The 23,727-nt window shown below is 45.0% G+C and overlaps 1 protein-coding gene across 3 annotated transcripts in view; it reads left to right on the forward strand.

Annotated features, from left to right (window-relative positions):
- OGFOD3 (2-oxoglutarate and iron dependent oxygenase domain containing 3) overlaps positions 1–23,727 on the forward strand; it is an 876,068-nt gene that overhangs the window by 756,102 nt on the left and 96,239 nt on the right. The window lies entirely within an intron of this gene.

Here is a 23,727-nt window from a genome sequence, read left to right on the forward strand (position 1 = left end):
TTCCCCCATAACCCTGGCTGACCTGCTTTTGCGGCACTAAATCAATTCCCCCGCCCCTGAGCCTGACATTATCAAAACATTCATATTCCCCGCCTCTCTCCGTAACGTTACTGTGCTGCGTAGGCAAACGCGCCCAGTCGTCTTCTGCGCGACTCCACACAGAACCCGGAAACCAACACAGATCAAATCACAACACAGCGCGCCACAATTCGGAATATGAAACTGTACTTTAAAATGAAACAGCAACACAGTACATTTGGTAAAGTGCAGCAATTATTCAGCAATTGCCATATGAACTCCGAAAGCCATTTATTTTCTTTTATCTGTATCCACAATAACTGTTCCGTTTCATCTTGAGTCACGCGCTGTTCCTTTATGGTACACAGGGTGTTCATTTTCGTAAAAAGAATCACTTTGGAAGCACGATGAACCGCAAGGCTGTTCCATCAACTAGGCACTAGTCCAGCGGAAAGGTTGATATGTTGCTTCTAGCCACCAGTACAGTGTAAGGGCATGTGGGCCCTTGGCGATCGTCCCATAATATGGTGATCGTGCTCCAGTTGTTGACACAAAGCTGCAGGTGTCTGCTGAAGAATCCATCCGCCGGTGTCTCAAACAGATGGCAGTGGCAGAATGGGATCAAATACCTGTTATGAAAACAAAAAAATTATAATTAGTCTCGCTAGCCGAACTTCATTAATATTACTCATTTTATTTATTACGGCCGATCAGAAACTATTTGCTTGCAAGGATAGTTCAATGGAGTATGTTCGTCTCTAAAATCAATGCGAAAAGTAAAGAGATAAATCGAGGCCAACACACAATGATAAACGACAGTTAGTCTACATGCGTGAGGAATGATATGATATATGATATGGCATTTGTAACGCGCCTATACTCAAGTGTTTCTAGGCGTGACGAGGCAGGTGGGGAACATGGGCAGACAGACAACGATCCTACTAGGCCAGGTGTCTTTCTGATCGCGCATGGGGAAGGGCTGTACATGGTTAGTTGAATACAAATTAAATAATAGGGCCAGCTGGTGGCAAGTGCAAGGTAAATGCCGGGAGAAGGGGCTGAAGGATACAGAGACAGTCCCGTAGTGCAGGTAGGCATTGCAGGGAAAAGTGGCTGGGCCAAGGACCGAGATTGGCGACACCAGTGGACCTGCATGCCCATGTGCCCACTACGAACACGTTTTACTTGCTTTTCCTAGCTCTTCATTCACTCATTTGTTCATGCATCCATTCATTAAATCTTCATTCCGGTATAAAAGCGTGTAAAGATTTACTTACGTTATATTTGAAGTTTCCATTGTGTCTCTTCGTAATGCAGTCTGTAAAACGGACTGTGCTCTTGACAACGATTTTTCTTATACTGAACTAAAATGAAACTCTGTCTAGTTTCTGAATTTTCTGCCTTATCGTCTATTACGTTATTGCGCACTCCCTTCAAATGTAGTTCTTTCGGCCTGGTCCCTGTCTCAAGGTCAAAAAACAATAGACCCTTATACTTCCAGTGCCACTTGTGGGCCTCATCTGGGCGCTGTCCTTCGCATTCTTTATTTGCAACATCACGTAGTATAGGCATCTGTGAGAACTTGAAGTTTAGAATCCGTCTATGTAGTGCGCCTCAATGTGCAAATGCGAACTGGCTTCTCTCCCAAATGCCACAGCCCGCTTGGCTGGCGCGTTCTAAGTGCCCCAATTTTGTCCCCGTTGTCTGCAAGCTTTGCAGCCCAAATTGAGACATGTAATTTTTGGCGGAAGGTCAGGGAAAGTATAAAGTACCACAGGAGTTGAGTTAAAAGTGAGATTTATTGTTTATTTGTTTTATTATTTGCAATACGCAAGCCTCCCCTCCGTTAACAGTGCGCAGCATTTACATTTACGTGAGATGAGACATGAGAAAAATATATACATACACATATGTGAGGTGAATAGAGAGAATTCAAAGATGAGACCCAGCTTGTTCGCCACCCATGATGGTGAAGGTAGGGGTTAGGTTTACAGGTACACTGTACAATAACATTTATTTACAAAAAGACAATCGTATTGCAATTATTTCAACCGGGATTTGTACTTCACAATCAGCTGTGCTTCGGGTGGGCATGGCACAGTCGCAATGTTCGGTGGCAATGGATCACTGCTCTGCACAGAAACGTCCAAAATTCCATATCTGTGCTTCTCTAACACAGCAACTATAAGGCCTTTCACAAAGTCGAACTGCATTTCATCATAGACTGGTTTGATCACCCATTGCTTACTTCGTTTTGAAAACACCTTAGTGTAGCGAGGCATCCTTACTTTACCCCTAGTCCTAGATTGTTCACGTCCGACATTGCTGTTATGGGCCAAGACCGCTAGTAGAGTGCGATGTTTCATGCCCCGAAAGCTAAAATGCAAGCGCTTTGGCCTGTACTTTAGGCACATATTGTGGAACACCTCCAAATCTCCTGTGTGACAGAATTCTGTCAGTCCTCTCAAATCTCTTGATAGAGTTTTGTCGAAAACAATCTTCTCAATGGCTTTGTGTGTCGGTGAAGATGGAATCAACCACTTCTTCTTCCGTACCTCCTCTGGGGACAAAGGGCCATGTTCACATTGGTGGAAATGTTCATTTGCTGTCCAGCGGTGAACGTTGGTACAGTGGTGCTTCAGTGACCGCCATTTTTCAAGTAGTATTTCCACTGACCCCTCACAAGTTTTTGAGCTCCACCAAAGATGGTTGGTGATTGAATGTGACCACTGCAAAATACTTTCAAAACCTTTTTTTTTTCCCTGCAGCCGAGATTTTCTTATTGATTGATTTAGCAAGATGCCATACGTCAAATTGATATTTAATATGTGGCAACTGCTCTCTCATTGTCTTGGCAATTGAAACGCGTCTATCCGTGGCTATGGGGTTGATGTGCATTCCCCTTGATTGTAGATATTCCACTGATTTTATAAATCCTAGTTTCTCCATGGCCACTGACGATGTACATTGTGTTACCTGGACGACCACCAAACTCACAATTTTCTTACTATCCATGTCCTGAAAGTGGTAGGTGCAGTACTTGGCAGAAAATCCAGGGCTGTCGCACTGTCCATCGCCGGCTAGCCTGAATCGTTTGCCTTCGAATGTACTTGCTAGAGACAATTGTTCAATTTTCCAAGCATCACTAATGGCCGGAAACAGATAATCACGTTGGTATTTGTAGTACTGCGTTCTTTAAATGAAATGGAGTCCCACAAACTGAAAGAAAGCCTCTAACTTTCTAAAACTGGAGCCACTAAAAAGTGATGCAGCTGCACACAGTAGATTGCCTGCTGGCAGTTTCACCAGCATCGTTTGTGCAGACCATGAGAACCTATGATTTAATCTACAGGCAGCATTTATTTTGACGTTATTGCCTTTTATTTGACGAGTCACATTAATCAATGGCTTCCCACATACTTTCACTCTAATGGAATGCACACATTTCAGCATACTTATAATTTCCATCAAACAACTGTCGAATACAATGTATTTGCTCTCTTTCATTAGACTGTCATCCTGCATCAACGTTGTTTCAGCCTATGACGTTGTGGAGATTTCAACACATTGGAAAGTAATATCGTTGATATCAAGTCCTAATGCGTCTATGGATGCTGCGGCTGGTTCATTCTCTGTCATTTCGACATCTATTACTTCAACATTGATGGGAGAACACAACAATGTCGACAGGATTTTTGGTGGCAAATTTTTGGGGGTGTAGATTGTGTAAATTGATCTGCAACTACTTCAGAGCTATCTTCAATACATTCAATAACATCTTCTTGTGGTGGTGCGGTCGCACTGTAGCTATGGTCCAATGCAACTTTGCTGTAGTGTCCAAACACAGTTAATTCATGTTCTGGCCATTGGACATGAGCATCTCGAGCCTGAACACGCCTCGCCTCAATTAATAGTTCCTCCATAGTGTACACGGTCTGGCAAGCCACATCTCTCATTCGCTTCACTGTCTGTGTGTGTATAGTTCTGACACCCACGGGTAACTGGAGGAGAGATTGGAAAAGGGATGTTCAGTTTAAACACAAGATTGAGTGTAGTAGAATTGACTGGAAAAAAACATAAAATAGTCCACAGCACAAACATTTTTTTCAAGTTATGAACTGTTTGTAACTAACCTTTTTTTGTTTTTTTCTCTTTACAACTTTTTTGACTCGACCTTCAACATCTGCACGCTGTAGCTCCGATTCATTTCCGCATATCCTCCCTTCCTCTTGCGCTGCAATGACTATATTTTCTGTATCTGCATAGACAGCACGGAATGAGGCTCCATCGTCTCCCTGAAACATAGTACTTTCATTACTATGTATCAAAATATTGTTAGCATAAAACACACGTGAGGACGAACACACAGGTACATCTCAATAGCCAAACACGATTTAAACATTGTGTGCAACAATCAAACGACAAGTATTCGACCAGTGATGATCTATTTCGATGGAACTGTCAGTATCCATACCTCTGGCTCTGCATGGACTGCCATGAATGGTTGTATTGGAGAGGAGGCATCCGCATCTCCCTGAAACACAGTACTTGCATTAGTATGCTTTTCAATATTGGAAATTAAACACACACTTGGGGTCGACGGCACAGGTACATATAAAGAGATAACCGCAAATAATGCATTGTCCAAAAGAATCAAGGAAAATCTAAATATGATCACATTTCATCGACTTATTTCTCCGATTTATTTACATCTGCATCATCTAAATTGGATGTTGTGATTGTAGTGGAAGCTTCGTCGTCTCCCTGAAACACAGCACTTGCGTTAATAGGGAAGAAAGTATAGCAAATGGAATTACGTTATATGATCACGCATGATGGAGCTGTCATTATCCATACCTCGTGCTGTTGAAGAATATCTATGGATGTTGCAAATGTAGTGCGCACTTCCGAAAGATGTTGCGCCGATTCGTATACGCATGGTCCTGCTTCCACTTCCCTTGGATTTACTTGAATGTCAGGCTCTGCATCAAGTGCAGGGGTTGACGCTCCATCAACTGCCTGAAACATAGTACTTGCATTAGTGAGGATTACAATAGTGAAAACATAACACACACCTGGGCTCGACAGCACAGGTACATATCAACGGCTAACCACGAATGAAACATTGTGTAGAACAATCAAACAACAAGAATTCCAGCTCTGATGATGACGCTCGATGGAGCTGTCAGTATCCATACCTCCTGCTGTTGAAGAACATCTAGAAATGTTGTAGATGTGGCGGACGCTTCAGCATCTCCCTGAAAGACAGTACTTGCATTAGTATGGATAACACTAATTATAACTGAAAACAAACACCAGTGGACGATAACTAAGGTGTATATCAATTGGAAAGCACTAACCAAACATTCGGTAAAATGATTACACGATAAAATAAAAATATTACTTGACATGCATAAAACAAGTCTGTAGCGGATTAGCCTAGTAAGATTACCTGATACGCGCTAGAAGTGGTTGATAACTGCGACCACGTCAAGGATGTAGAATGTTCTTGCTTCAGATTCAAGGGATAGTCAAGAAGTTGTAAATGTAAATTAATGTACCTTCAGATTTAGCATGGGTCTTCGAAGGGCAACCGCTAAATGAACAGGCAGGCATTGTTGATAAATCTGAAAAGTAAATATCGACATTATTATACAATCTTCAAGAATAAAGATTTGATACAAAAGTAAATGTATCATACAATGATCAATGCAAGGTTTGTTTTGGTCGCAGGAACTATACCAGTTCATTATGCGCGGCTTAGTATTTGCATAAGTTGCAGAAATGTATAAATTATGTGACTAAAAACTGAACTTGTGACTCATCCCTTGGATGTTCTGTATTGCACGAGAAGGAAACATGCTTACATTATAGACTGGACCCCCGAAGGGTGCAATTCGATGACAATAGACACAGATGAAAATAAATAGATCTATTGATAGCATAGCAATGGAAACTCAAGTCAATAGCAATGAGACCAATGAGCCTAGCACTATTGTGTACTCAACTCGCAAATAGATAGAAATTTAAAAATCTGCGAAATATGACTAGGATACATGGCCTTACCTTGACCAACAAACAGTTGGATTCAGCAAGCAGAGCAGTATGTTGCAGGAGAATAGGTGGGTGGCCACAGGTAGCACACTTATGGGTTTGCTCTAAGCGGTCACAGAAGTTCACGGATAGCACGACGACGAGCAGATTAGCGTAGATCTCAGTGGTTGCCAGGTAACACGTTCAGGAGTTAACTAGCAAAGCACAAAGATGTTCTCATGAGACATATCAAGTGGTTTATAAAGTATTAGAAACGGGGGTGTGTTTGTGAATGAATGACGTATGTATGTCGTGGTCTTAGGGGGGCGGCCTGCTTCAAGGGGAGGCCTGGCTGGAGACATGGGGTCTGAGGAGGCCATGTGACCGATGGGCCCTTGGCGTGGGACACCTTTTGAAGTGTACATGTAGTTTGGCACCTTGGCCATACGCGCCCCTGACAGCCCCCCATGCCTGCACGCATCCACCGGCTCGAACCGCCTTTGATACAGGGGGGTGGGATGGATGGGCCTGGGGCGTGCAGATAAGGCACAGGAAGACTGCTGAATGGAGACACACTTATGTGGATTGCAGGGGGGCGGCCTGCTTCAAGGGGAGGCCTGGCTGGAGACACGGGGTCTGAGGAGGCCATGTGACCAATGGCCCCTTGGCGTGGGACACCTTTTGAAGTGTACATGTAGTTTGGCACCTTGGCCTTTCGCGCCCCTGACAACCCCCCCATGCCAGCGCGCATCCACCGGTGCGAACCGCCTTTGATACAGGGGGGTGGGATGGATGGGCCTGGGGCGTGCAGATAAGGCACAGGAAGACTGCTGAATGGAGACACACTTATGTGGATTGCAGGGGGGCGGCCTGCTTCAAGGGGAGGCCTGGCTGGAGACACGGGGTCTGAGGAGGCCATGTGACCAAAAGGTGTCCCACGCCAAGGGGCCATCGAAGTGTACATGTAGTTTGGCACCCTGGTCTTTCGCGCCCCTGACAGCCCCCCATGCCAGCGCTCATCCACTGGCGCAAACCGCCTTTATATCAATATATAGTATATCGCCTTTATAACAATGATAGTATATCGTTGCTTATCAATAACAAATGCCACATACCGGAGATTCTTGTGAGCACAGACCCACACTTCAACCGGTGTATTATAGTGGTCAAGACCCTAAGGCCTGTATAATCCAATGGTAATTGTTAGTATAGATATATGTGTGACTTTTATAGAGACATAACCTACTGAACGACTTTGAACAAGTGTTATTTAGTGCATGCATTATCGAGAATATGGTATGTTAGCTTAGATAGATAGTGACCACCTTGCTTCACAGCGACCAGACCTTCACCCATTCGGAGCACAGATGTCTGACGTCCATCCTTGAATGGAGACACACTTGATTCATTTAAAAAAGCGAAACAAACGTTGTTAAAATATATGTGGTCTTTTATTTTGTATCTTATTTTCATGACACAAAAATACAAGACTTTAAAGATTATACAGGTCAGGTTGCAGCACAGCGAGAGAAAATCCCCTGTACTGACCGCTGTCACTTCGGAACGTTTCTCTAATGGCACGAACGGCACAGGCGGGTATCACTCTTCGAACGCGGTGTCCAAGCCTCCCGTGGAGCCACCATGTAAAGGAACGATAGGCCACCAGCCTGTACCACCTGTGAAAAGGAATGAAACAAACTGTTTTTAAATGACCAAGATAAGTTTAATAAACGTTTGTTGTCAATGACAATTCTTGTAACTAATGGCATTCTGCACGGACAAATGCTATCTAGACAATGCACACTATTGAACGACTTACATGCGTTACAATGATATGTAGATGTAATTTTGGATATAGTAGATGAACATGAAATAGGAGTGTCATGACAAGCAGAGTATACTTACTCGTTACTCGGATTACGAAGACGAACAGTTGCGCGAAGTTCGTGCATAAGCACCATCATTATTCTCAACACGGCCTGTGTGAGGCAGGCTGCCCTGAAGTCTGGCAGCTCGGTGATGCATTGCGGTCGTGGCTCGCCTTCCGAAATGTAGGCCAGGCATCCCGAGTTTTCTCGGCAGCAGCAGTTCTCGTCCTCAGTTGGCATTAGCTCGCACCGATTGCATTTGCACCAGGTGGAGACGCCGCCCATTCGACTAGGCCCAGGCTCTTCATCTGTTGATTCGTCCTGCCAACTGCCGTCCGAATCCCCATCATTTTCGCGTGCTTCCCTTTCCAGTAGTTCCTCCTCGGTATACTCGGGCTCGTACATGTAGGGCATTATTGTAGCCATTGTGTGTTAAACAAACTAAAATAATTTATAGCGGTGGTACTGGTATCTGTTCACACGGGCTACAAGCGGCGAAGGTAGCTGACCAGAGCACTGAAACGAGTCACAGAACACTCAAAGTAACACAGAGAGAGGAATGGAATCGAAAATCTGCTGCTGTGTGTTGTGAAACGGTCTGTTTATTTAGGAAAGAGGCGTCCTGCCATTTCCATGGCGACACTACATTAGCTGAATCGCAGCGAATGTTGACACGAGACGTGCTTTGGCGTTGGGAAATGGGCGGTACGAGTCTGCTGATGACAGGCTCAGGGGCAGGGGAATTGATTTAGTGCCGCAAAAGCAGGTCAGCCAGGGCAATGGGGGAAAAAGACAGGATTATCAGAAAATGGCGGCTCCCTGGTGCTTGTTTTCGCATGCGTTTAATGGACGAAAACTCGGGTAAGGTCCATAGGAAAGTTTTCTAAAATCGAGCCACTTAGGCTTAAAAAACATGGCCGACCCGTAGGGACAATAAACATTTTTACTAGACCATGCCTTTAACTGAGTGAGATACGAATGGAATTCACCCCCCAGGATTGGTAGTACCCAAACTGATAGTTTCCAATTGATTGCATGGTAAATCTGTACAAATTTGGCCAGTACCATTCAATCTTTTGGAAACGATCAGTTTGGGTAATCACAAACATGGGGAGTGGGGGTTGCGGTGTCCCTCCCCATGTTTGGTAGTGATGGCCTTTGGGGGTTTGCAGGCCCCCCCCCCCCGATTACAGAAGTTTGGAGGCAAGGGACGGGAAAAAAAAGAAAGAAAAGCGGAACATGCAGTGTCGGATCCGACCCTCATAGGGACAATCGACGATGCAGAAGATGAGCGGACACCCAAAAGGTAAGTAGGGGGTTGGTGGGGGAGTGTGTGTGGGCTTTAGGGGGTTTTCGGTTTAGCTGAATTTGGCCACAGCAGAATGTTCTTCACGGCCGAATTGACCACAGCAATTTGGCCATGAAAGATTGTGCCACGGCTAAATCTTATACATCCCCAGAATCGATGCAGCCCTGTGAGCATCTGAAGCAATCCACACAGGAGTTAATGGCTTGTGCATACGTCTCCCGGTCAAAATCTCATAAGGGGTGTTAGAGAGAATTCTCATGAATGGTTGATTTCCCTTACCTAATGAGTCCCTCAGCAGCTTTGCTGGATTTCTAGGATTACTTTTTTTCACCTGGTAAGAGTGTGAGCCTTTTTTCCCACTCTTAAATGTGTTTTGCTATGTGTGTTTCTACTTTTTGTGTGATCTTGGGCACTGGGGCCTCACCTACTCCAGGGGACCATGTTTTTTATGTTTTACACAACACCTTCAGTGCAGTGACACAGGGTTGTCTTTTAGACTTCCCACTGACTCCATTTTCTGGGGCTAACTACAGTCCCCCAGAAAAGGTAAAGTTGCCATTAGCCTTACTTTAGTCACTTTAAACCACAGGCCCAGTACACCCCATCTTACATGGAGTATTGGAAAGGGTTAATTCTTATCCCTTTTTTGTCTGTGCCTCTTGGAGCCTTGTTTCGCTCCCTTTACAAGATGTGGCTGGTGGCAGTGGTATCTACCCTAACTTTTCTATCGCGATTATCTTATATAAACATGGTATTGTTTTAGGCTATTATATTAGCCTAGAACATAAACCCGCTTGACCAAATTAGGTTTATTCGCCATTTCTTTTTGTTAAAGTCTTTCTCAATTGTTTCTCTGCGTGCCAAACCGGGGATGATTCCTTTGTTCGCTGTCTTTTGGCGGTCTTCTGCACAGAAGCCCTCCTTAAGGCGCCTGATAGTCTAGGTAGGCAGGACGTGAGAGAGGGATCTTCTGACCCCTGCCATGGGTTCCCTTGGTAACCCAAGTCACACTCTTGTCTGATTGGCTAAGGGGACTGACCTTGCAAGGCCAGCCACCCTGCTGTGTGATTGAAACCCAGGCTGTATGAATGGGGGAAAACTGCATAAAAAGCAGGTCTCTGGGACTGGAAAGGCAGAGTCGCCACTGGAACGAAAGAACCAACGAGGAACTGGAAGAAGAGGACCCCTACCACGACTGAACCGCCCGGTGAAGCCCTTCTGCAGGTCCGAATCTCCAGAATCCGACGACAGAGAAGCTCCTCAAGGGAAACCTCTTCCCTTGAGTTGGTGGGACCAACCAGTTCGCCCAAACTGCAAGCCAGGACCCCTCCTCTGGTCAAATTCGCTGTACAGAGCTACAGTGGCCCGGATAGCCAGGAAGGTCAGACCCTGCCTGGGTTTTAAGGAGCGCACCTTTTATTCATTGCTTTGCACCGCTGCTGGTTTCTTCCCTGGGTAGTGCAGGTCCCTCCAGTCTTCCTACTTCTGATCAGTCCAACAGTTGCTTCAGGAACCGTGAGCCTGCAGGAACTACCAGGAACGTCTGCCTCAGCTACAGCTCCCTCTCAGTTTTAGGGTACTGTGCAAATCCGGTTGTGCGTTTCGTTCAGCCGCTGTGAAAGTGTTTGAAATCTTTCTCCTATCCAAGGGCTTGTCCTTCTCTTCTCTTTGAACTAACTTTTCTACCAACCAACCCCGTCCAGAAACCGTGCCACAAACTTTACCTTGAACTACCCTGAACTGTATTATCTTGAGCAAAATACTTTTGAAGCATTGACTTTGGCCCTAAGCCTTTACTAGCTGATTTTATCATTGTAGTCTCTCGTGTTCGCTTGCCCTGAGTACTTACGTACCTGTTGGTGTGGATTCATTTCTGTTAATGTCTGTCTTTCCCTCCCTTTTTAAATTGCTGGAGTGCCATTTTGCTCCCACTTCATTTTGTGAGTTTAACTTGTCTGGAATTTAAGGGAAGTGGTGTGGTGTCTGGCTGCTCCGCTACTGCTACCACTTTAACTGTGTAGTACAGGCTTGTACCAAAGGTGAAATTGTACTGTCACGTGTAGTCTTAATTGTGTGTGGTGTTCGCAAAGGGTACTGCATATAATTCTGCCTAACAACGGGAGAGGAGATGATCCTTACAGTCCTTAAACTGAACAAGGCCAAAGGGAGACAATGCACCCAATTCCTATTCAGTGTTGCACATCCCTTCCACAACCCTGTTGGCCTGATGGTGATAAATGGAACACAGCTTGTGCTTTATTCCTAAAAGACCTCCAATCTCCTTAAGCAGCTCATTGAAGAAAGTAGGTGCTGTTATCGCTTCATAGAGTATCGCACACTCCCCATCGGGAAAACACTTCTCTCACCAAAAACCTGGCAGCCGATTTGGCACCAGGATGTGCACACAGACCAACCTCAATCCAACGGGTTAAAGGACAAACAACCACTATCAAATACCAAAAAGAGTTACATCTCTCTCTTATATCCGCAAAGATCAATGTGAAATGGGCCAATAGGGTGTGGCAAAGTGCCTTTTAGAGTTTTCACACAGTTGGACGTGAATAAGGATAACAGTACCTGAATATTAGGCACATACCAATCTTCCTGAATATCTGCTGCAATATGTTTAGATACACAGGAGGGATAGTGGAGCTGGTCAAAAGCCAAGAAGGCTAGTGCCTGAGGGATGACAAACTTTTGTCTTTGCACTAAATCAGTTGGGGATTGCGCACAAAATCTCTTTTGCCACACTAACTTTTCACTTTGTGTGCCCTGGCCTTGTATTTCAGGGAGGGCTGTTTAAGGCACCTGCAACTGAAGCTGCATATTCACAAATGCTGGATGCTCAATTAATTCTGGGACTGGCAAATAAGCAGCTTGTTTCGCCACTGTATCTGCTGCTTTGTTCCCGAGGGAGACTAAGGGCCTCATCACGAGTTTGGTGGTAACCCTTAAATCCGGCGGTCGCGCTATTACCGCCAGATTTAAGGGTCCACCAAATCAGGGCTTTGGCAGATTTCTCCCCAGCTCTGAGCTGGGGGGAATCCGCCGAAAAATTCACGCTCATACCGCCGGCGGGAAATCCGCCGGCGGTATGAGCGTGAAAATTCCCCATTGAGCCCAATGGGGAATGGGGCATTCCCGAATGGGCTCAGTGGGGAATGGGGAATTCCATTACCGCCAAACCCGTGATCCGGCGCTATTAGCGCCGGGGGGGGCTTGGCGGTAGGGCAGATAGCACCGGCGCTAACAGCGCCGGCGTTACCGCCCAACTCGTGATAAGGCCCTAAGTGTGCGCCGCGTGTATGGGCGGTGAAATTCACAATTGCGACAAGCCAAGGTTGCGCAGGTGACACAATCAGTTGCTCTAACAATGTTTCATGCTGTATTGGAGATCCATCTGCTCTACGAAACCCTCTCCTCATCCATCTTGCCGATTCTGAATGAACATTTGTCGTAACTTACTCAGAGTCAGAATATATTGTTACTCGGCACCCCTGTGCTGCCTCAAGTGCTTCAATGAGAGCAATCGCTTCTGCTGCTTGTGCTGAATAATGGCCTCAAAGCCTCCGCAGCAGGATGACCTCAAATTCTCTTGCAACCAAACGCAGCACTGCCGCTCCAGTATGTCTCTTACCTGTCTCCTGGTCAATAGTTGAAGAACTTTCAACAAAATATACTTCGAGTGGATTGTGTCCTCCCACGTATTGCTTATGTTACAATATTTCCAATATCCAGTTTAGCTGCTTGAAAATAATTTTTCAGCAGAGAGCGCTGCGCGTCAATGCCTGTCGACTCGGTGTCCCTCGGAGGCCTATGTCTCGATGTCGACATCACTGTAGGTTCGACTTTCCAAGGTTGCAAGGCCTCATGGCATCCTGCATTTTTCTGGTGCCAGAGGCTCGCGTGAGAATGAGATATCTCTAATGGGCTCTCAGGACTCAGTGGACCCAATTCTCAGGAAGTAAGTCAGACGACCTACAGATTCCAAGCATAGTCTCACAGGACCTTCGGTGGTGGGCTTGCCAGGAGAACATTCTGAAAGGAGAACCTTTTTGGCATCCATGGCCGAACATAATAGTAGTGACAAGACTCCTCACTCAGGGGTGGGGAGCCCACGCTAACAATCTGACAATCAGCAGTCATTGGTCTCCATCGGAGTCCAAACTACACATCAACCTTTTGCATCTGAGGGCAATCAGACTGGCCCTGAAGGCCTTTCTGCCCTCTGTACGGGGAAAGATTGTCCTAATAATGACGGACAAAACAGTGGCCATGTACTATCTCAACAAAACAGGAGGTGTAGGGTCACTACCACTGTGCAGAGAGGCAATACACCTCTGTTAATGAGCAACCTAAGAAGGGATCTCCCTATAAGCAGTTCACCTAGCCAGAGTGGGGAATACGGCGGCAGATGCTCTGAGCAGGCAGAGCACAGTTCCCACGAGTGGGAACTAGCTCAGGACATCCTTCTAGAGATATTCACCCGTTGGGGGAACGCCTCAAGTGGATTTGTTTGCAACCAGTGTCAACAGGAAGCCAAACTGTTCTGCTGCAGGGAATTTCCCCCAAGAAGAGCTCTAGGAGACATGTTTGTGGTGGATTGGGAATTTCCACTCCTGTATGCGTTTCCTCCAGTCCTTGTCATTCCTCAAGTTAGCAGGAGGTTGAGAACGTTCGAGAAATCCATAATCCTAATTGCTCTGGATTGGGCTAGGAGGACATGGTGCCCAGACCTTATGGACATGTCCATCTGCCCTCCAATTCGTCTTCCACAAAGATAGGACCTTCTCTCGCGAGTGGTGGGTCGGATTCTCCATCCAGAGATGAAAACACTCAGCCTCCATGCATGTTTTCTGAGAGGCTGAGATACAAGGATAGGGACCTCTGGGATGACGTAATGGAGATTTTGCTTTCGGCCAGAAGTCCAGAAACTAAGTCTTTGTACTGCTGCTGTTGGAATAGATTCTGCTGCTGGTGTAGAGCTAAGAATGTTGATCCATTTACATGTAATGCACCTATGGTGTTATCCTTTTTGTTGCACTAGCTAATCTGGGGCTCCAGATTGGTACTATTAAATTTTCAAGGATATCTTGCGGCACTTTCTATATTTAAGCACACTTCAGAGGAAGTATTTTACGTAAAAAACCCTCTAATAATACAATTCCTAAAAGGATTGACAAATGTTTTCCATCCGATCCCTTTTCAAGTCCTGGTTTGGTATCGAAACTTGGTGTTGAAATTCATGATGTGTGCTCCTTTCAAGCCTATACATTCCTGTCCTTTGATGCTGCTAACCCTAAAAACCATCTTCTTAGTAGCCATTACATCTGCCCAAAGGGTGAGTGAACTTCAGGCTAAAGCCTACAAGCCTCCATACACCTTTTTACCCAAAATTGTATCAGAATTCCATCTGACTCAGAAAATGACATTACTATAATTTTACCCTCGTCCACACCCTGTGAAGGAAGAAGAGAGGCTACACAGGCTAGATCCTAAACAGGCACTAAGCGTCTGTATCACCAGAATGGCAAAAATAAGACTAGATGACCAACTGTTTGTTAGCTGCTCAAGCCACAAGTTGGGTATGGCTTTCACTAAACAGACATTATCCAGATGGATAACACTGGCAATATCTGAATGCTACAGACTGGCGGGAAAAGATCCTCCTGAAGGCCTTTGGGCTCATTCGACCAGAGGCATGGCGACTTCCTCTGATTTACAGAGGGAAATACCAATAAAAGAAATGTGTGTGGCTGCCACATGGTCGTCCATACATACTTTCACCAAACGTTACAGTTTGGACTCTTCTTCAGGCCGGGAAGGTTTATTTGGTAAGGCAGTATTGCATTCTGTGCACACAGACCCATGAAAACTACTAAATTGTCATAAAAAGACCGACTCCCTCCTCAAGAAATACTAGAAACTGGTTTGAGAGACTATCATAAGATAAGGAATACGTGGGAGGACACAATCCATTTGATGGTAGTGTTCTTTTGACTGAATGTTCCTCCCACGTATCCCTTATCACCCCTCCCAACCTAACCCACAGTAGAATTTCCTTTGTTATTGCAGTCTGCACTCTCTTGGGAGGAGTAACTGTCAGGTATGGGATAGATCTTACACTCGTAAAAATGGAACTGAAGCTAATGGACGCTGCACGCACTATATACCTTTGGTGATGTCTAGATCGAGACGGAGGTCTCCGACGGACATCGAGTCGACAGGCATCGACCCGACAGCACCCTTTGCTGAAATATTTGTTCTAAAGCAGCTGAGCTGGATATTGGAAATATCATAAGATAAGGAATATGTGGGATGAACATCCAGTCGAAAGAACGTTACCAGGGATAAGTAACTTGTTCTTCTCCTTCATCAAGGGCGCGTAATCATGGCCTTTAGGATACCAACTTCTGGGCCTTCATATGTTACAAAGTCATGTACCTCGTCATCGTCAGTAATTGGCTCTGTCAGAAAAGTAGCAGGATTCACTGTCTCGTAAAGAACAATTTGAATAGACTGACTTGACAGTATTACTTCATATGCGAAAGCCCTTTGCATGATCAAAGTGGGCTTTGACCTCTCTGGTATCTCAAAAACAGCATATTCTACGTACACTGTTTGAGACTTCTCAATAGCGAAGGCTGCAGCAGCAAACACTTGTTCGCACGGGAACTGTCTTTGCATTACAGAATCTAAAATGCCGCTGCAATAGGCCAAAGATTTTTGTGCCATTGTGCTATGTTGTGTCAGTACTGCAGTCATCATTTGGCCGTCAGAATGTGGAAAAGGTAAAACTCTTGCGTGTAATCAGTGGTAGCCAAGACTGGAGTGGTGGAAATTACACTTTTAAGCTCCTGAAACCATCTCATCCGTCAAAATAATTGTATCCTTTGTATGCTGTGCTTCCCTGAGAGCCTGAATCAATGGTTTGGTGTATGATGTATAATCAAAAATCCATGCTGTGCAGTAATTAACAAAGGCCCAAACATTTCTGCATGTCCTTTACTGTCACTGGCTGTGGTGTGGCACGCACTGGTGCTGCTCGCTCTGGTGTTACTCTCTTGCCATACACAGAACCTAGACATTTCAAGCTGTGCCACAGTGGCCAGGGCAATCATTGATAGCCGCCTCGATTACTGCACAGGTAGTTTTCTGGCTGTTGGCAAAGGTGAACTAAACCGTCTGCAAGTAGTTCAGAATAATGCAGTAAGGGCTGTAACGGTATTACGCAGAACGGATCATGCATCATCGGCTCGGCAAGCTATGAATTAGCTGCCCATCACCAAGAGAATCCAGTTTCGTGCCTGCTGTATTGCACATTGCCGCCTCTTCGGCTAGAGTCCTTCTTACCTGGTTGAACAGTTGAAATGGCTTTCGGACAGACGTTGCCTGAGGTCAAACAACTGAGGGCTTCTTTCGGTTGCCAAAGGCCAAACTGGGGATTGTTCCGAGTGGCTGCTTCCCATTTTCTATTCCGCATATATGGAATGCCCTTCCACCTGACCTCCGGCTCTGCCCGAACCTTCCACTTTTCAAGAGAAAGTTGAAAACTATTATTTTTGAGTAATCTCTTTGGGTTCTTTTTCACCTGGGTCTTCCATGTACCATGCTTATTTTTTTTTGTTAGCATTTGTTTGTCTTGTTGCAGCGCTCTGTACCCCAGGGCCACTTGTCTGCAGCACTTTAGAAATTAAATTTAAAAAAAAATCCATAATAGCCTCCTTTAAATTACATGCATAAAATGGAAACTGACAACCCCACACTTAAACTTATACATATAAATGCAATTTTTCTATGCAACAATTCTCTGATTCTATAAACTCCTGTTGTTATTGGGGGAATCAAAGTTATTTTAGTTATTTGTGACTGTAACTTCATGTGTAATTTGGAGACTGCAGACAAATGGTAGAATTAAGTCGACAATGACTGTTGCTATTCAGAATTAAACCTATAGCGATTTGATTTTGTAAAAGGATTTTTGTGTGTGAGAAATAGCAAGATTTATGCAGGCAGGTTTATTTCATTTTTGTAGCGTAGCTTCTTGCCATTAAGTGATATTGTGGTGTCTTCCCTTGCGTAAAGCTTGGAGACCACCTTTGAGTAATTTATTTAATACATTTGAATCCTTGTACTGGTGCATGATGTTCTCAAGCATTGCACATGACACAGACTTTGTATGTGGCTGCCCTGTAGTTTAATATTGGTGTGGTTTTGATGCTTAGTAGGATTGACAAACCTGAAAGTATTCACCTCCACCATCCTCCCAGAAATTGACAGTCACACATTTTCAGGAGATAAGTATGAAATGTGCGCTGGAGTATGAATATCCCCATCTTATTCCCAAGATCTTTCATTTGGGCCATAGCCAGTTTAAATGATATGATAAGCTATTTATAACGTGTCAGTAAACATGTGTCTCTAGGTGCAACAAGACAATGGAGGGTACGGAGGGAGGACAAGACAAACGATCTTACTAGGCCTTGTATCATTCAGATTGTGTAAGTGCGGCAATGACAAGTGCAGGTGAAGGGGATGTGGGAAGTGCAAAGTGGGGGGTAAGGGGAGCGAACAATCAGGGCAGCAATGCTCTGAGTAAGTGCAGCCACAACAGCGCAGCTCTGATTAAGTGCAAGGAGGCGGGGGACTGTAGAGGTAACATTTACAGCCCCTAGTGTGGGACAGGCCCGGAGGCAGTGTGGGGGGAGACCGGTCAAGAGGAACCCAGTGAGACTCTGAGGGTAACCAAACAGCCAGTCGTTGCAGCGGTCAGGTGGGTCAGCAGGGGAAGGAGGGAAAGCAGAAGAGAAAAGGAAGGTTTTGAGCTGCTTCTAGAATTTCAGGTGGTCCTGCTCAAATTTGAAATGAGCAGGGAGGCAGTTTTAGATGGAGCCACATGCAGAGGAAAGTGATCTGCCCTTTACTCTCTGCCTGGAGAAGCGTCTGACCCTCAGAGAGTTGGAGGCAGCAGAGCGAAGGGCTCGAGAAGGAAGGTATTTAGGAAGAGTGTGTTGAATGTAGTGCAGGCCCCAGTCCCATAAAGCCTTGTGGACGATGCAGAGGGTCTTGAATTTGATTCTTGAGCCATCGGGAGCCAGTGGAGAGATTTCAGGGCTGGAGAGATACGGTACCTGGGCTTGAGGCCAAGGATAAGTCTTGCAGTCCTGTTCTGGGTTAGTTGCAGAGGGCGGAGAGTAGAGAAAGGAAGATTGAGCAACCTAAAGAGAGCCAGGGCTCTGGAGACAGTGAGCTTCTAGGGGAAGTGAGAAAAGGAAGAGTACCTCTGAGGAGGTGCACCTGGTAGTGGGGCTTCTTGTAAAGGTCTGTGATGTGAGGGGAGAAGTAGAGAGTGGAGTCGAAGATGACACGAAGGTTTTTTGCCTAGCAGGAAGGCGAAGGAAGAAGGCCAATGGAGGGAAGCCAGAGTGAGTAAGGGAAAGCAGGGGTCCCAATGAGAAGGATCTCTGTCTTACTGGCATTAAGCCAGAGATCATTGGAGGCGCACCAATCCTGAATCGTGGATACACAGCCTGGAATGTGCGCGAGAGGAGAGGTGGCTGTAGGGAGCCGGAAAAAGAGCTGCATATCGTCCGCATAACACTGAAACTTACAGCAGAAGATGGAGTTAAAGTGATCTAGAGGGTCCATGTAGAGATTGAAAAGCCAGGATGAGATGTTAGAGCCCTGGGAAACACCACATGTGGAGAGAGCGGTGGTGGAGAGAAAGGACCGAAGTTGGGCCTGGGATGGTCGGTCGAGGAGGAAAGAGGCCAGCCACTCCAGGGCCTGATCTGTGATGCCCAGGTTCACAGAGTCGGTTGATCAGGATGGTGTGATTGACCTTGTCGAAAGCAGAGGAAAGGTCAAGGAGGATAAGGACAGAAGAGGTGCTGGTGTCGAGATTGGCTAGCAGGTCTTCAAAGGTTTTCACGATAGCAGTTTCAGTGCCTCTGGCTGCTCTGAAACCAGACTGGTGGTCATGGCGACAGCCAACAGTTTTACTGTGGAGTGTAAGCTGGGAGATTGTAGGCTTTTCCAGAGATTTGCCCAGGAAAGGAGTGATGGTGATCGGGCAATAGTTAGCCGGATAGGTAGGATCGACAGAAGGCTTTTTAAGGAGGGGGTGCTCAAAGGAGTGCTTGAGGAGAGTGGGGAAAGCGCCAGTGGTGAAAAAGTGATTGCAGAAATCGGCCAGGGCTGGAGAGAGGGTGTCAATGTGGTCATTGATGGTTCTGGAGGAGTAGGTGAACACCTGTTTGGATGACACTTTCATAGATCGGACTTGTCCAGAAACATTGTCAGGTGGTATCAGAGCGATGGGGAGAAAGGAGGAGGAGAGGGAGAAGCGGCCGGAAGGGTGCCCAGAGCATAGGAGCGAGAGGAAATGGAGAGCGAGGACAGGATGTCCTGAGTTTTATTAGTGAAGCGATAAGCCAGTGCCGTACAGAGGGAACAGAGAGGTGGAGACTGCCGAAGGATTGGCCGTGTTGTTAGAGGCCGTGGTGGCGTCGGCTTGGATGTGGGCTCTCTTCTTGGACAGGACAGAGAGTCTGTATTGCCTTTGGAGCAGGCGGCAGAACAGTTTGTCACAGGATAAACCAATAAGTACTAGATCAGTCTATTTCTCTGTTTTGCGTTCAGGATAGCTTTAACTTTGTATTTGAGTGGACTTGAAAAACTGGATTTGCTATGGTGCTCAAGTGCAGCTTTCAATTCACAACTACATGGTTGATCGTGTCAGTTATGTTAACTGTTCCTGTTATATTTGGGTCATGTTTGAATGGATGGCAAGATTGGTGAAAATAAAGCAGTTGTGGACTGCACACATGAGTGCTTAAGATTAGATGGCAGAAAACAGTGTGGTCTTGGTAGCTCTATGTAAGGTGCTGGTGTACGCAAATTTGATCGACTGAAGCCCATTCAACCCAAGCCATTTCACTTTTCTGAACAAAGAAACAAAGGTGCTCATTCTAGACTTGGATCACTCTTTAGGCTTGACCATCCGATTGTGGGTGATAACTTGTAGAATGGTGCTTGTTCATATTTATAGAGGCATAGAAAGCAGGCCAGAAACAACATGCACATTTTATCCCATTATCCATAGCAGTGTGGTATGCTATGCAGGAATACAAAGTCATGTATAAATGAGTTGGCTAATTCTTTAGCTGATTGCAGGCCCTTGCATGGAACGAAATTTATAATTTTTTAGAGGCGGTCCACTATGATTAACAGGAGTGTACATTTTTTTTCAGTTCGGGTAGTTCTACTATTGAAGCCATAATCAGAATGTGTCATAGTTTTACATGAACAGATTTGACTACAGTGCATGGTACATGCATTTACATAGTCTTGTGTGCCTCGATCTGTTTTATTTGCCACCAGAAATTGCATTTATGTAAAGCGTATCTCTTTTTAATTCCAAGGTGGTGTTCGGGTGTAACAGTACACCTGTACACAAAGTAAATGAGATGTTATCTGTTTTATTATTCAGAAAATGAGTAGGGGGAATTCAATGTTTGGTGGTGACTGTATGGAAGGCATGGTATTAAACAGTGAAGACAGACACAAGTGATCACAGTTCAAGGGTGTTTATTGAACTTTAAATGGGTTGGTTGAATGCCTATCTAACCCTAAAGCTAAAAATGGGAGCAAGCTACAGCCATCAAATAATATTAATGCAGTCCTGGTGGAGTATGTCAAAATAAAAGGTACTTACTAATAAACCCATTGCCAATCCTTACTTCTAAATACAAATAGTGTGGGACAACAATGTAGGCAAAAAGAAAAGTGTTCAAGAAATTATATGTCAGGATAGTTGAACAGTTGGCTTCCCTTCTCTACGTTTTCAACACGGGACAAGGCGGCACGCTCGAGCTTTGCACACACTCTGGCTTCTCGGCCACAAGGATGCAGTCCAAAACATAAGTATCTTGGCCTTCTGCACCATTACCATTCAAAGTCCCTTATTACAGAGGCCCTGATGCAACAAATGAACATCAAAGTTCCTTTTGTCTTAGGACTTTTACATTTATAAGTTCTCGGGTGATTCACTGTTCCCCTCCATCGGGCTCAGACCCTCTAACACAAGTTCCCAGCTGGTCTCCCTCGTTCGGGCTCAGACCCCTTGAATTACAATGTTCACAATTATACACAGCTTTTCTTTCGATTTTGCGATGGGTTTTGCTTAAGGTTTTGCTTAAACCATTGCATGACCACCTCGATTCACGGTTCTTTTCTCATTCTCTTCTTTAATTTTCACTTCTGCCACTTTTTGGCTGGATACCTCACAGAGACCTTCGCTGCTGCCCGACCACTCTGTCAAGGGTATGGTATCTTTCCTTCTCAAAGTTCATCAGTAATTTAGATTTACTGGTGTCTTTCATCACAAGCGTTTGACAATGTTCCTTCCTTCACTCGCTATAAAATGTTGCTGCTTGCAACCTTGACTTCTACACAGATCGGTCTTGCATCAGTCTCCCCAACTCACTGGCTGTGTTGATCTCTCTGGTGCTACTTTGTTTTTGGAGCTAAGGATGGTACCATGGTGGCCGCTGTTCCTCCCCTACTTGGTCAGTTACGCGGGAGGCCCTCCGGTATGTCTGACACTCAGATTCTTCAGTCTGGTTTCCTGGCCTTATGCTTTCCAATCAACAGGGTTCTTGAAAGTAACGGTTTCTTTCCGGAAAGGTCAAACGTATTTCCCTCCTTGCAAATCCTTCTTGGTTTGCCTTTTTTCTCCCCACGTTCAGCTGCCATCTCAAAACTACTGTTCCTTCGCATGCTTTGCCTCACCCAGTGTGTGCTCTCGTGCTCCGTCTTTTATCCATGTGGGGAAGTTTAATGGAAGTCAGGTGTGAGTGATTGTCAGTAATTGCCTGACCTCGCCTGGCCATAGTATTGGAAGCTGTCAGGTACACTGCTAGAGTGTGAGTCTGTTGTCTCCCAGAGCGGACTGTCCGTGGGAAAGTGTTCATGAAGGGAAAGTGTGTGGGGGGTAAAGGTCCCACTTATCCTACCTGTGGGGTCAAGGTGTTACGAGGGGACACAGCATCTCACCATCCATTGTCCCACTCCCCGAAATCTCCTCACCTAGGTGATCCTCCCGCACTGGTCCACCCCCAGGGTCTGCATCCAAAGGCAATGGCCATGCCCTGTCCACCTGAGAGAGAGATCCGTGGGGACTAGCAGGTGAGACACCTTCTGGTTTCTCACATTACGCAGCTTCAGAAGTATGCTTGCAATAATGTTATCTTTGGGCATAGTAGCAAATTGTAAATTACAAGATCTCTACAGTAAATTAAGCTTTGCTTGAGAATTGTTGTTCCTCCTTCATAGTGCTTGTATCTGCCATGCTGGGGCGCTCAACTTCAAGAAAAGATTTATGGATGGTCAAATCAACGTGTTTTTCAATTTCATTGAAAGAAAAGGTATTTAAATGAAGAAAATATAGATTGGATACATCTAAAGTGAGAAGCGCCAGAATAATTTCTCGCTTCATTCACGTGTACTTTTCTACAGCTAACACGCAACATATGGCATGGATTTTGCCACACACTAGGAACATTGAACTATATACACAAAAAATGCACTTTCAAGGCTCAAGGATTGGGTGAGACCAACTTTAAATTGATAGTAAAGTATGCTAATAGCCACATCTCTAAAATAAAAGTTCATACTTATCTAAAATGGTTTCTTGCTGCACTTGAACAATGTATTGAAAGCCAAAGGACAAGATCCAGTGTAGATGGTATTTGGAAAATAACGACAGGTTTATGAAGTTACATTTTCAGTTTGAAAACTACACTAACCAATGTATTTACTTGTAATTACATGAACAATATGTTGTGCATTCCTTTTTCCAACCATATTCAAAATCAAGTGGGCTCTATTTTCAAGAATGTATGTAATAAACCTATTGTGATACACTTGTGCATGCAAAATAGAAGCCTAAACAAGTGGTATAGACTTCATACAGAGAATACATGACTATTTAAATCTGCATGGCCAGATATGGTTTTCTAATGTGGCTTTGCCAATGGTAGATTTCTGTTGATTCTTCAGTTAGCCTGGTCACAAGCTGAACTCATGTTCAACACAGGATGTGCATTGCTGATGGGGGATAACCCAGGAGAATAGCTTGTCATTTGGAGATGAATAGGCTCATTTATCTTGTACCAAAGAAACATGTTAAAATCCTTATAACAAAAACCATCTATTCAGAGCCAGATTACATCATTTAAGGAATTGCCTCCAACTCACATCGACCCATCTCAAAGAAATATTTTTAAGGAAGACATACATTTAACATTCCAAATAAAGCTCAAGTACGGTCCTCCGCCTTCGATAATGTAAATTAAATAAACATGCTTGGAGCTGTTTTTCAAATTCCCACATTCCAACATAAGGTTTTAGCACTTAAGATGAGAACTCTGCAATAGGCCTCCAAATGCAATTCTTCAGCTGGATTTTTAGAAGCTTTGCAAACAAAATAAGCCCCTG

This window comes from Ambystoma mexicanum, chromosome 3q (genome assembly GCF_040938575.1).
Source record: "Ambystoma mexicanum isolate Mex_15411 chromosome 3q, UKY_AmexF1_1, whole genome shotgun sequence".
NCBI classification, from domain to species: Eukaryota; Metazoa; Chordata; class Amphibia; order Caudata; family Ambystomatidae; genus Ambystoma; species Ambystoma mexicanum.